This window comes from Pholcus phalangioides, unplaced genomic scaffold (assembly GCF_987345545.1).
Source record: "Pholcus phalangioides strain wild (caught in Gottingen) unplaced genomic scaffold, Ppha-v1.0 ptg000028l_1, whole genome shotgun sequence".
NCBI classification, from domain to species: Eukaryota; Metazoa; Arthropoda; class Arachnida; order Araneae; family Pholcidae; genus Pholcus; species Pholcus phalangioides.
The window spans coordinates 10,452,747-10,467,578 of NW_028301618.1; positions in this window are offsets into that span (position 1 = coordinate 10,452,747).

The following is a 14,832-nucleotide window of genomic DNA, read 5'->3' on the forward strand; positions in this document are numbered from 1 at the left end:
ATCAGATCTTCTAGATCTCTCTGTAAGATGGTGTCATTTGGTGGCAAATAAATAGAACAGATGGTAATTCTTAGGCCTGTAGAGATTTCTACCGCGATGGCTTGCAGGTTCGTGCGCAGCATTAAAACGCGCGACGACACATGATGTGGAACCAGCAAAGCAACACCGCGGCAGGCTCTACTCTCGTAATTGATACGGAACAGGGAATGTCGCCTGATGTTCCATGTCTCCGAGGGCTTCGTAAAAGTTTCCTGGAGTGCCACGCAAACAGGATGATAACGATTGATCAAATCCTTGAGATCTTCATAATTGGATCTAAGACCACGGATGTTCCATTGAATTATGTTGGCCATAAATTTTAATTTCAAATAGAAGTAGACGGTTCAAGGTCCTTGAATTTATTCCGGTCAATCTTGCGGCGGGTAGTACCGGATTCTGTAGTATTGTCAAGATCCATGTCACCAATCGATGTGTCATCGATAAGTGACAAATTTTTAACGGAGGGATGTGTCAAAGCTCTCTGTATGGCTTTTTTGGAATACCCCGTCTTGAAAGGTTTCTTTTTTGTTTTATTTCCAGAACTAATTTTCGGTTTGGTACCAGTAGATATTTTGAATGTGTTCGCTGTTGCTTTTCCCGCTTCTTCTTCGGAGGTAGTGGACTCCCTCCGGAATCCAGCGGAGCAACAGCAGCCACAACTATTGCATGGTTGATTGGATGAAGTTTGAGTGGATGTGTTAGCAATTGGTTCGGTCTGAGTTGTAATAGAAACTTTTGTTACACTGTTAATCTTGTTAGTAGTCGGTGATTGTGAAGTCGTATTGGCGTATGATTTACTAACTATTGGAGCTTGGTTAGATGTTATGCGACGACGTGCTTCGATATACGAGATGTTATTAAGGACCTTGATCTTCTGGATCTCTTTTTCTTCGTTCCATTTCGGACATTTTCGGGGTGAATGCGGGGTGAATGCCACCGCAATTGACGCACTTGAATGATGTTGTCCGAAATGTGGTCCTTCTCACCGCATTTTGCGCAGGTGGGTTGACTGCGGCACGCCGTTCGTGAATGACCGAATTTCTGGCAGTTGAAACATCTTACGGGGTTAGGTATGTATGGGCGGATTTTGAGACTATAATAGCCTATCTTAATATCTTTCGGCAATGTCGGTGATGAGAATGTCAGAATTATGTTACGTGATGGAGCTGGATTGCCATCTTTGCGGCTCATGATATGTTTGGCAGATGTTACGCCTTGAGACGCCAGCTCCTCTGTTAGTAGTTCTTCATCCATATTAATCAAGTTAGTATCTGAAATCACACCACGTGAATAATTCAACGTGGGGTGTATTTTGACTATTATTGGAATGTCTCCGAGAGATGTGAGCTTTTGAACGAGTTCGGATTGTTTAGGTGTGTTAGTTTCAATGAGAAGGTCTCCTGAACGAAGAGCCTTCACTGATTTTAATGTGCCTATTGCGCCATAGAGAGCTTTGTCTATTATGAATGGTGACACTTTGGCCAGTGGTTTATCAGTGTCAGTACAATGCAGGAAGAAAAATGAAACAGTAGGAGCAGGATCAGTGACAATAGTTTCGCTCATAGCAGTTCTTTGACGTTTTGGTGCATTTTGATTTTTCCCCATTTTGGAGATAATGTGTTCGGCCCCTACCGACCATGCCCACCATGGAGCCCTACAAGGGGACGCGCACACGTAACCGATGAAGGTTAGTAGCAACGCCAGGTTAGGTAGGAGCTATACACCACCGAAGCAGGCGAGCAGACGCGTTCAAGATCCAAGATCGCCGTGAAGCAGCACCATTAACCCAATGGAAAATGTTCTAGAGGAATATGAACAAAGACAAAAACCTAAAAAGAAATTAGCGAATCAAAGATCTGGAAATTTTCGAGATTCATCTAGAGTTTATAATTCTATTTCTAGTAAAAGAATTGCTCAGGGTAGACAAAAGGAAAGTTTTCAAAAATATAGATATCAAAACAACAGAGGATATTCAAATTCAAGAAATCAGCGATATCAACAAAGTATGGAACAAAAATACATAGCTGAAGATAAAGCTAAAAACTTTTACCCAGTAAAAGATAAAAATCCTGCGCTTTTGATCTATAGAAACAATAATTCTTCAAACAATTCCACTATCAGTTTTAACAAAATTTTTGCTCAATTTGAACAGTATATACTGTCTTCAAGACCAATACGAGACGGCATTGCAGATTGCAGTTGAGTGTGTAAGCATTCACGGCTGCAATCAACTTTAAAATTTCATATTAGGAAATAATTTTCTTAAAAAACATGTGTACTTGGTTATCTCAAATACCAATATATATCAGCAGGAAAATAATTGGAAAACAAATGAAGATAACAGAAGTGCGCCTTTTCGTTTCGGCGAAGGTACTGTTCAATACAGAAATTAAAGCTTGGATCATTCAGTGACTGTGTACACTTCAATAAGATAAAATAAGGACTATAAAATGGATATTCGGGTGATCCAAGTTAATTTAGATAGAGGCTCAGATGCCTCTTATGAACTTGAACAGTGTGTCAAAGAACTTAAAATTGACATTGCCTTGATTCAAGAACCTTGGGTGTCGGTCAAAAGAAAAGAAAATATTAGGATTTCCTGGAAAAAATGGAAATCAAGAAATAACAAGGCAGCTATATTAATAGCAAATCCTGAAATTCAGGGCACAATAGTTTCTGAAGAAGAGAACTTGGTGGCTGTCAGAATTTCAACATCTAGAGGATTAGCAATTCTGGCTAGTGCTTATTCCTCTCCATATGATAATGTGTTCAAAACTATTGCTGATATTAGAAAACTAATTGGATTTGCAGGTCATATACCTACTCATTTGGCGACAAATCTAAATGGTCACTCCACTATTTGGGGATATGATCATGATGATGTGAGAGGAAATAGCATTCGTGACATGATAATGGAATTGAACTTAAATGGAGATAATACAATTCCAACGTTCACACATAGAGATGCAAAAGGATGGCCAGATCTTACCCTCTCTAATGCAAAAAATCCTGACCTTCCAAGTGACTGGAGAGTGGGGGATGAAGTTTCCTTAAGTAATCATAAATATATCCATTTCTGGTTGAGAGCAAGTATGCCAGAAAACAGTACTGTTATGTACAGTAACTCACAAAGAAGATTGAAAATCTGTATTCAAAAAATTAAACCAAAAATGAATAAATGGATTCAAACTATTAAAAATTCTACAGGGAAAAGTTCTCAACAAAGTCACTGAAGAAGCAATGAAAGGCATCAAGGAAATAGCTGACAAAACACTAAGAAAATCAACTAATAGTGCTTTTTGGTGGAATCAAGAATTAAGCATAGCTAGGAAAAGATTGAGAAGGCTACGACTGAAAACAAACTGAATAGACAAATTCAGTTTAACAAAGAAAAAGCTTTATATAGAAAAAAGATTAGAGCTGCTAGAAACAATGCCTGGCGCAACTATTGTGAAAAAGCCGTGGACCCAAATAAAAGTGATGAAAATGAATGTTCACCTGATCTTTCAATAAGTTATGGTATTAGAAATAATTTTCTTCATGATAAACCTATAACTAAGAATGAAATCAAGAGATCATTGTCTAGAACTGGGAAGAAAAAAGCCCCAGGTCCAGATAGAATTACCATACCTTTGTTGCTTAAAATTAACAATATTTTTCCTGACTTTTTATTTTATCTATTTAATAGATTTTTAAATCTGCAATTTATTCCTGATATTCTTAAAACAGGAAATGTTATTTTTATTGCTAAACCCGATAAGCCAGCTGGCACATTAGATGCATTAAGACCTACTACTTTATTGCCGCATGTCGGAAAAATATTTGAGCGTATCATAATTCAAAGAACCTCTTATTTGCATCAATTGCAATATGGATTTAGATATGGGCGCTCAACGGAAGACGCTATTTGTGATCTTTTAGATAGAGTAAATCAATACAAGAACATTGGAAAACATGTAGCATTGATATCTTTAGATGTTAAGAAGGCATTTAATAGTATTAGATACTCTAGACTTGAACAATTAACAAATTACCAATTCCTAATGTACTTGCTCAACTCTTTATTAATTTTACAGAAAACCGATATGTGCCAATGGAAGTGGAGGGAAAATTTGTTACACAATCATTACGTATGGGTTGTCCACAAGGGTCTTGTTCGGGGCCGCTAATGTGGAACCTTGTTGCGGATGAATTGCTTAAACAACGCTGGCCAGGTGGAGTGCGTCGTGCAAGCATTTGCCGATGATTTAATATTAATGATTGCACACAAAACAATCAAAGGTGTGTCTGGAAAAGTCAAAGAAACTATGGTAATTGTAGATAGTTGGATGAGAAGAAATCATCTTCAACCGGCAATGGAGAAATCCAGCTATTTGTGGTTGAGTGATACTTCTAGAAGGCCAATTGTTCACCTTAGAAATGATAAAATTAAGAGAGTAACAACACTACAATACTTAGGGGTTTTAATTGATGACAAACTAAATTGGGTCGCTCATTTAAAAAAACAGAAAATAAAGGCTAATCGAACACTACAAGTTTTGGCTCATTCAGCAGGATATCAAAGATAAACAAAGAAAAATTTTATATGAGCAGGTGGCGGTTAAAATTTTTGTTATATGCTGCAGCCGTTTGGGGAGCCAATCAAACTGTAAGACTCAGCAATCAGTTAGTAGCTCAAAGACCTTTTCTGTTGTACATGGCAAGAGCTTACTGTACAACATCAACAGCAGCTTTACAAATGATAGCGGGAGTCCCACCGCTGCCATTTCTAGCAGAAACTGTTGCTAAAACATCTCTTCTTACCAGATTGAATACTGATTAAATTTGATAATACAATAATATTTGCTAACTCATTTCAATCAAAAATATCTGGTTGGGACTCGCCTCCAGCAACAGACGTAATTAATCAGGTTAGCATATTGGAAGAACAAGAACCAGTCTGTATGCGAGGAAATACAATCTTTACCGATGGGTCAAAAACTTCCTCAGGAACGGCTGCAGCATGGGTAAGCTACATAGATGATGTAGAGACAGCAATATGGCAGGTTAAATTAATGTATCAATGTTCAGTCTTTCAAGCGGAACTTCTTGCAAATACATATTGTACTGCCAAAAGTAAGCTTTAAAGCAGCATGTTGGTCGAGAGAGACCACAATTTTTTTCTCTCATCATGGACCCTTTCCTAACTATTTAGAAAGATTTAAAAAATCCAATAATTCAAATTGCAAGTGTGGGGACACAGGTACCAATATGCTACTAGATGTCCCTACTCACAAGAATTTCATATTGTTACGCCTAGAAGTGAACTTATAAAAGAATGGTATAGAAGAATTCTTAAAGTTCCAAATTGGCTTTTTAAAATTACCAATTTAATTCACTTTTTAGAAGCTAATCTTGAAAAAGTACATGATAAACAGCCTCCAGTAATCTCAAGGAACTTGGATAATATTGGACCTTCTGATAGAGTTCTCAGATCCATGGTGAGGGAGAGAATTAGGGCTCCGAACATTGACCCACGATATGATTCTGATTTTGAAGAATGTATATCAAATAATAGTGTAGACTTGGATTCAGAATACTACCCGAGTGAGTAGTAATAAAATATTCATTGTTATTATTATTGTCACTGTTATTATTTTTATTATTTTTGCTCTGTAACTGTAAAAAGATTTGTTGTAATTTGTTTTAAGAGGCTATAATGCCCAAAAAAAAGAGGATTGCCTACATTTTAGACATAAAAACCACAAAAGAGGCAATCCCAAGGTAGAAGTGATTTGATAATAAATAATATTTAAAGGAGGAGGGAAGAGAGAGAGAGAAAAAAAAACACACACACCTTTTGGAATAAATTGAAAAAATTTAATGAATTTGGTGAGACAATAATTTTCATCTTATTTGATATAATAATGGAAAGCCGCTGGTGCCTGGCGCTGGGAGGCCCACCAGCGTGAGAACTTCCTTTGTTTTTTCTGGAGGATTCCCGCTGGTGCCTATCTTAGGTAGCCCATCAGCGTGAGAATTTCTATCTCTGTAGAGGAGACCCGCTGGTGCCTGGCGATAGGAGGCCCACTAGCGTGAGAACTTCTTTTGTTGCTCCTGGAGGATACCCGCTATTGCCTGGCGCTTGGTGGCCCATCAGCGTGAGAATTTCTTTGGCTCTCAAGGAATACCCGCTGGTGCCTGGCGCTAAGGCCCACCAGCGTGAGAATTAAAGCTTTCCTAATTCTCTGTTGTACATTTTTGATTTTGAATATTTGCCATGTTAAGACAATGTCCCACCGAGGACTGTTGTCGCGAGGCATGGATAAGTTTATATGTATTTTTTTTTTGGATATGGGGATCGGGTTGCGCTATGGCGGCGGGAGCGTTGTGGGAGATTGGGAGGGACGTCTGGCTCTCGGAAAGGCTGTGATGTTGAGGCTCATTTTTCCGCTATAGCTCACCCAATTGGGTAAAGGGCAGAAAATCACTTCATTGTGGTAGGCCTGAGCTATAGTCGGTTTCAGATACAGATGCATTTCCTTTTGTCCTGTATTTTTTGTGTAAAACCCCTCATTGCGGGGAGCCTAAGCAATACCCCACTCCCAGACAGGGCTGCACTTCAACATCATTCACGTGCATCAATTGCGGTGGCAATCACCCCGCATTTGACAGATGGTGTCCGAAATGGAGATCCAGAATATCAACTTCTTTAATAACATCTCATATCGAAGCACGCCCCAATACGACTTCAGTGTCACCAAAGTTTCTATTATAACTCAGACCGAACCAATAGCTAACACATCTACTCAAACTTCATCCAATCAACCATGCAATAGTTATAGCTGCTGTTGCTCTGAAACATCGTGAAAAATCCCACCGTTAAAAATGTATCACTAATCGGTGACATGGACCTCGACAATCCTACAGAATCCGATACTACTCGCAGCAAGATTGACCGGAATAAATTCAAGGACCTTGAAATGGCCAACATAATTCAATGGAACATTCGTGGTCTTAGATCCAATTATGAAGATCTCAAGGATTTGATCAATCGTTACAATCCTGTTTGCGTGGCACTACAGGAAACTTTTACGAAGCCCTCGGAGGTCATGAATGATGGCAGTTTCACTCATTTTCACTGCAATAGATCTATCCTTATGTTCACCCTCACTCTTGCCCAACTGGTCCTGGTCGGTTGATCCGGACCTCCACGGGAGCAATCATTTTCCTCTAGTGGTTAAGTGCCTTGATCGAAGCCATAGCATACCTGAGGGTCCTCCTCGGTGGAAGCTTGTGGCCGCCCGATGGGCAGACTTCACGGTCAAGGCAGAAATCACGGAGGATATGGTTTCGCAACCCGACGTCGACCAGTTGTATCATCTCTGCAGCAAATGAAACAATACCTAAAGTCTCCTCGAAACTTCCTAAATTTCCTAAACCTTGGTGGAACCACGAATGTAATCTCACGATTAAAGCACAAAAGAAAGCATGGAGTAGGTTCCGGCGGTATCCTACCCATGACAACAAGTTGGCGTTTTTAAAAGCAAAGGCGATAGCGAGAAGAACCAGGCGCCAGGCTCAACGCGAGTCCTGGCAAAAGTTTACCACGGGAATCAATTCATCTACTTCATCGAAAGTCATTTGGGACCGGATCCGAAAAATCAATGGTCATTATCAGTCTCATCCACTTACCATTTTAAACACCAATGGCACTATCATCAGCGATGTGAGGGATATTGCGGATACCATCGCCGCCCATTTCACCACTGTCTCCAGTGATGCGAATTATCTCCCATCGTTTCATCCCATTAAATCATCGGCCGAACGTACATCGTACACCTTCCGGCCTTTTACACCGGAGGGGTACAACTCATTGTTCACCCTTCATGAACTGACGACGGCCTTGCGGCGAAGTCCTGACTCAGCTGTAGGGCCTGATGCTATTCATTATTCCATGATTCGGCATCTCTCACCAGAATCACTGTCACATTTACTTATTTTATTCAATCGGATCTGGGTCAGTCATTCATTTCCTGACACCTGGCGAGCAGCCATAGTTCTTGCATTCCCGAAGCCTGGCAAAAATCCTCAACAACCGAACAGTTACAGACCTATTGCTTTGACCAGTTGTCTATGTAAGCTCATGGAACGCATGGTCAACTATCGCCTTACGCACTACCTTGAGGTTAACAATATTTTATCGAAACATCAAAGCGGCTTTAGACGGTTCAGGTCCACAACATGCAATTTGTTACGCCTTGAGACATCAATAAGACAAGCATTTGTGAAGAGGGAGCATATGCTAGCCATATTTTTCGACATAGAAAAGGCCTACGACCGTACTTGGAGGCACGGAATTCTTTCCGACCTCTATAATAGCGGCTTGCGGGGCAACTTGCCCATTTTCATTAAGAACTTTCTTGCTCGCCGCATCTTTCAGGTACGGATCGGAAGCACGTTATCAGCTCCCCAAATTCAAGAACAAGGTGTACCTCAAGGTAGCATTTTAAGTGTAACACTTTTTATTTTAAGACTCAACGGGGTGTTGAACCAACTCCCGTTGTCTGTCACTGGCGCACTCTACGTGGATGATCTGTTGATATCTTACCAATCAGTGAATATGAGGTCAGCCGAGAGACAATTACAAACCGCTCTCAACAAGATTAGCAAGTGGGCTCATAATAACGGCTTTTCATTCTCCGCTGACAAGACTGTTGCTATGCACTTTTGTCGGCGTCGAGAGCTACATGATGACCCACAATTGTTTCTCAATAACAATCTAATACCTATTGTAGAAAATACTAAATTCCTCGGCATCACATTTGACAATAAACTCACTTTCAAACCTCAAATTGCGCAACTAAGAGCTCGTTGCATGAAGACGATGAACCTCTTGAAGGTCATCTCTTCTACATCGTGGGGAGCTGACCGTAAGTCGCTCCTCCACTTATACAAAGCTTTAATAAGATCGAAGCTCGACTACGGCTCCATTGTATACGGGTCGGCACCTCGGAGGTATCTGAGTGTGCTCGACCCAGTCCACCATCTCGCCCTGCGGATTTGTTCTGGAGCTTTCCGGACGTCTCCAATGGAGAGCCTGTATGTCGAATGCAACGAGCCATCACTGACATCAAGACGCCAACAACTTTCTTTGAAATATTATAACAAAATGAAGTCTTTACCAGGTCATCCACTTCATCGTGTCATTTTTAATCCCTCATTTAATAGACTATTTGCTGCTCGCCCTTCATGTGTTCCATCTTACGGTCTTCGTATGAGGGCACTTGTGGAAGAACTAGAATTAGACATCAGTCGTGTGGCCCCAGTTGCTTGGCAACTGGCACCATGGGAGCAGTCTCTGCCAGATGTCTCTCTTTCATTATCATTATACCCTAGAGCCACCACAGCAGATGTCATATATCGACAGATATTCTTTAGGCACAGGGGTAGGTACAACAGGTACTTCCCCATATATACCGACGGCTCCAAGAGCCCTGGCCATGTCGGTTGTGCCTACATCTGCTGTGAGGAGACATCTTTCAAACTTCCAGACACATTCACTATATATTCGGCAGAACTGTACGCAATCCTTCAGGCTCTACGTCATTTACGACGCAAACGCCACCGACGATGCATTATCTATAGCGACTCTCTCAGCGCATTACAAGCACTGTGTTCCTGTACGTTTCACACTCATCCATTCATTCATGCCATTTTTCATGAACTGCATTACCTCATTCATCATGGTACCACAGTAAAATTTTACTGGGTACCAGGTCATGTAGGAATACCGGGCAACGAAAGAGCAGACACTGCAGCTCGAACAACAACTAACATTGACAATAACCTTTTGGTACCTGCCAGTGACCACTTCTCAATCCTCCGGGAAGTGATGCATCACCGCTGGCAGGACCATTGGAACAATCAAATTAATAACAAATTACATGCCATCAAGCCCACACTTGGCCATTGGCGTTCGAGCTGCAGAACTAACCGAAAGGAGGAAGTTCTGCTTGCCCGGTTGCGCATAGGACACAGTCGTATCACACAATCATATCTTTTATTACGAGAGAGTCAGCCACAGTGCCCACATTGTCAAAGTCCATTAACCATTGCTCATGCTTTTACTTGTTCACATCATCGTCATCATTTTACGACCGCTTTTGGTCATAGTCATCTTTCACTTCATGACATTTTAAATGACCACAGCGATGCATCTCGCATTTTTAAATTCATCAAAGCCATTGGTTTTTATAACAAATTATAGATTTTTACAATTCATGTCATTTTTTTATGCTTTACGTTGCTTTTTATCATGCATGATTTTAGTATTTTGACATGACAAAAGGATGATTTTTCTTATTTTTATAATTTGTTTTGGCGCAGTTTGACCAAATTGGTCCTTGCGCCAGAAAATTTAAAATCCAATCCAATCCCTCGGAGGCATGGAACATCAGGCGATATTCCCTGTTCCGAATTTTCGAACGATCCATTGAGAGACGGGGTGTGAAATATGGATTGGATTGGATTTTGAATTTTCTGGCGCAAGGACCAATTTGGTCAAACTGCGCCAAAACAAATTATAAAAATAAGAAAAATCATCCTTTTGTCATGTCAAAATACTAAAATCATGCATGATAAAAAGCAAAGTAAAGCATAAAACAATGAATTGTAAAAATCTATAATTTGTTATAAAAACCAATGACTTTAATGAATTTAAAAATGCACCGTGCATCGCTATGGTCATTTAAAATGTCATGAAGTGAAAGATGACTTTGACCAAAAGCGGTCGTAAAATGATGACGATGATATGAACAAGTAAAAGCATGAGCAATGGTCAATGGACTTTGACAATGTGGGCACTGTGGCTGACTCTCTCGTAATAAAAGATATGATTGTGTGATACGACTGTGTCCTATGCGCCATCTTTCGGTTAGTTCTGCAGCTCGAACGCCAGTGGCCAAGTGTGGGCTTGATGGCATGCAGTTTATTATTAACTTGATTGTTCCAGTGCTCCTGCCAGCGGCGATGCATCACTTCCCGGAGGATTGAGAAGTGGTCACTGGCAGGTACCAAAAGGTTGTTGTTCGAGCTGCGGTGTCTGCTTTTTCGTTGCCCGGTATTCCTACATGACTTGGTACCCAGTAAAATTTTACTGCAGTACCATGATGAGTGAGGTAATGTAGTTCATGAAAAATGGCATGGATGAGTGTGAAAAGTGAAGGAACACAGTGCTTGCAATACGCTGAGAGAGTCGCTATAGATGATGCATCGTCGGTGGCGTTTGCGTCGTATATGACGTAGAGCCTGAAGGATTGCGTACAGTTCTGCCGAATAAATAGAGAATGTGTCGTGAAGTTTGAAAGATGTCTCCTCACAGCAGATGTAGGCACAACCGACATGCCCAGGGTCGGTATATGACATCTGCTGTGGTGGCTCTAGGGTATGATGATAATGATAGATAGAGACATCTGGCAGAGACTGCTCCCATGGTGCCAGTTGCCAAGCAACTGGGGCCACACGACTGATGTCTAATTCTAGTTCTTCCACAAGTGCCCTCATACGAAGACCGTAAGATGAAACACATGAAGGGCGAGCAGCAAATAGTCTATGAAATGAGGGATTAAAAATGACACGATGAAGTGGATGATCTGGAAAAGACTTCATCTTGATAAAATATTTCAAGGAAAGTTGCTGGCGTCTTGATGTCAGTGATGGCTCGTTGCACTCGACATACAGGCTCTCCATTGGAGACGTCCGGAAAGCTCCAGAACAAATCCGTAGGGAGAGATGGTGCACTGGGTCGAGCACACACAGATAGCTCCGAGGTGCCGACCCGTATACAATGGAGCCGTAGTCAAGCTTCGATCTTATTAAAGCTTTATATAAGTGAATGAGTGACTTACGGTCTGCTCCCCATGATGTAGACGAGATGACCTTCAAGAGGTTCATCGTCTTCATGCAACGAGCTCTCAATTGTGCAATATGAGGTTTGAAAGTAAGTTTTTTATCGAATGTGATGCCGAGGACTTTTGTATTTTCTACTATTGGTATTAGACTATTGTTTAGAAACAATTGTGGGTCATTATGCAGGTCTCGACGCCGACAAAAGTGCATAGTGACAGTTTTGTCAGCGGAGAATGAGAAGCCGTTATTATGAGCCCACTTGCTAATCTTGTTGAGAGCGGTTTGTAATTGTCTCTCGGCTGACCTCATATTCACTGATTGGTAAGATATCAACAGATCATCCACGTAGAGTGCGCCAGTGACAGACAACGGGAGTTGGTTCAACACCCCGTTGAGTCTTAAAATAAAAAGTGTTACACTTAAAATGCTACCTTGAGGTACACCTTGTTCTTGAATTTGGGGAGCTGATAACGTGCTTCCGATCCGTACCTGAAAGATGCGGCGAGCAAGAAAGTTCTTAATGAAAATGGGCAAGTTGCCCCGCAAGCCGCTATTATAGAGGTCGGAAAGAATTCTGTGCCTCCAAGTACGGTCATAGGCCTTTTCTATGTCGAAAAATATGGCTAGCATATGCTCCCTCTTCACAAATGCTTGTCTTATTGATGTCTCAAGGCGTAACAAATTGCATGTTGTTGACCTGAACCGTCTAAAGCCGCTTTGATGTTTAGATAAAATATTGTTAACCTCAAGGTAGTGCATAAGGCGATAGTTGACCATGCGTTCCATGAGCTTACATAAACAACTGGTCAAAGCAATAGGTCTGTAACTGTTAGGTTGCTGAGGATTTTTGCCAGGCTTCGGGAATGCAAGAACAATGGCTGCTCGCCAGGTGTCAGGAAATGAATGGCTGACCCAGATCTGATTGAATAAAATAAGTAAATGTGACAGTGACTCGGGTGAGAGATGCCGAATCATGGAATAATGAATAGCATCGGGCCCTACAGCTGAGTCAGGACTTCGCTGCAAGGCCGTCGTCAGTTCATGAACAATGAGTTGTACCCCTCCGGTGTAAAAGGCCGGAAGGTGTACGATGTACGTTCGCCTGATGATTTAATGGGATGAAACGATGGGGGATAGTTCGCATCACTGGAGACAGCGGCGATGGTATCCGCAATATCCCTCACATCGCTGATAATAGTGCCATTGGTAAGTGGATGAGACTGATAATGACCATTGATTTTTCGGATCCGGTCCCAAATGACTTTAGATGAAGTAGATGAATTGATTCCCGTCGTAAACTTTTCCCAGGCCTCGCGTTGAGCCTGGCGCCTGGTTCTTCTCGCTATCGCCTTTGCTTTTAAAAATGCCAACTTGTTGTCATGGGTAGGATACCGCCGGAACCTACTCCGTGCTTTCTTTTGTGCTTTAATCGTAAGATTACATTCGTGGTTCCACCAAGGTTTAGGAAATTTAGGAAGTTTCGAGGAGACTTTGGGTATTGATTCATTTGCTGCAGAGATGATACAACTGGTGACAAAATCGACACAGTGCTCGACTTCGGCTTGCGAAACCATATCCTCCGTGATTTCTGCCTTGACCGTGAAGTCTGCCCATCGGGCGGCCACAAGCTTCCACCGAGGAGGGGCCTCAGGTATGCTATGGCTTCGATCAAGGCACTTAACCACTAGAGGAAAATGATTGCTCCCGTGGAGGTTCGGATCAACCGACCAGGACCAGTTGGGCAAGAGTGAAGGTGAGCATAAGGATAAATCTATTGCAGTGAAACTTTTGTTTGGGGCATGGAAATGAGTGAAACTGCCATCATTCATGATGGCGAGGTTCATGTCGTCCAACCATTTCCCCACGAGGGGTGTTCCTGTTAGAACCCCAAATCATGTTATGTGCATTGAAGTCTCCAAGAAGAAAAAATGGTGGAGGTAATTGATCAATCAGATCTTCTAGATCTCTCTGTAAGATGGTGTCATTTGGTGGCAAATAAATGGAACAGATGGTAACCCTTAGGCCTGTAGAGATTTCCACCGCGATGGCTTGCAGGTTCGTACGCAGCGTTATAACGCGCGACGACACGTGATGTGGAACCAGCAGAGCAACACCGCGGCAAGCTCTACTCCCGTCATCGTAATCAATACGGAACAAGGAATGTCGCCTGATGTTCCATGTCTCCGAGGGCTTCGTAAAAGTTTCCTGGAGTGCCACGCAAACAGGATGATAACGATTGATCAAATCCTTGAGATCTTCATAATTGCATCTAAGACCACGAATGTTCCATTGAATTATGTTGGCCATAAATTAAGTAGAATTAGACGGTTCAAGATCTTTAAATTTATTCCGGTCTAGTTTACGGCGAGTAGTACCGGAATCTGATCTATTGTCAAGGTCCATGTCACCAATTGATTTGTCATCAAGAAGTGACACATTCTTCATGGATGGACATTTCAGCGCTCTCTGTACAGCTTTTCGTGAATATCCGGTCTTGAATGGTTTCTTTTTTGATTTGTTTGCAGAGTTGATTTTTGGTTTAGTATCTGTAGTTATTTTGAATGTGTTAGCCGTTGCTTTTCCCGCTTCTTCTTCGGAGGTAGTGGACTCCCTCCGGAATCCAGCGGAGCAACAGCAGCCACAACTATTGCACGGTTGGTTAGATGATGATGTTTGAGTTGATGTATCAGCTATTGGTTCAGTCTGAGTTGTTACAGATGCTTTGGTGACAGTGTTAGTCTTATTAGCTGACGATGGATTTGCTACCATATTAGAGTATGATCTAGTACCTATTGGAGTTTGGTTAGAGGTTATACGACGGCGGGCTTCGATATATGAGATGTTATTGAGGACCTTGATCTTCTGGATCTCTTTTTCTTCATTCCATTTCGGACATTTCCTGTC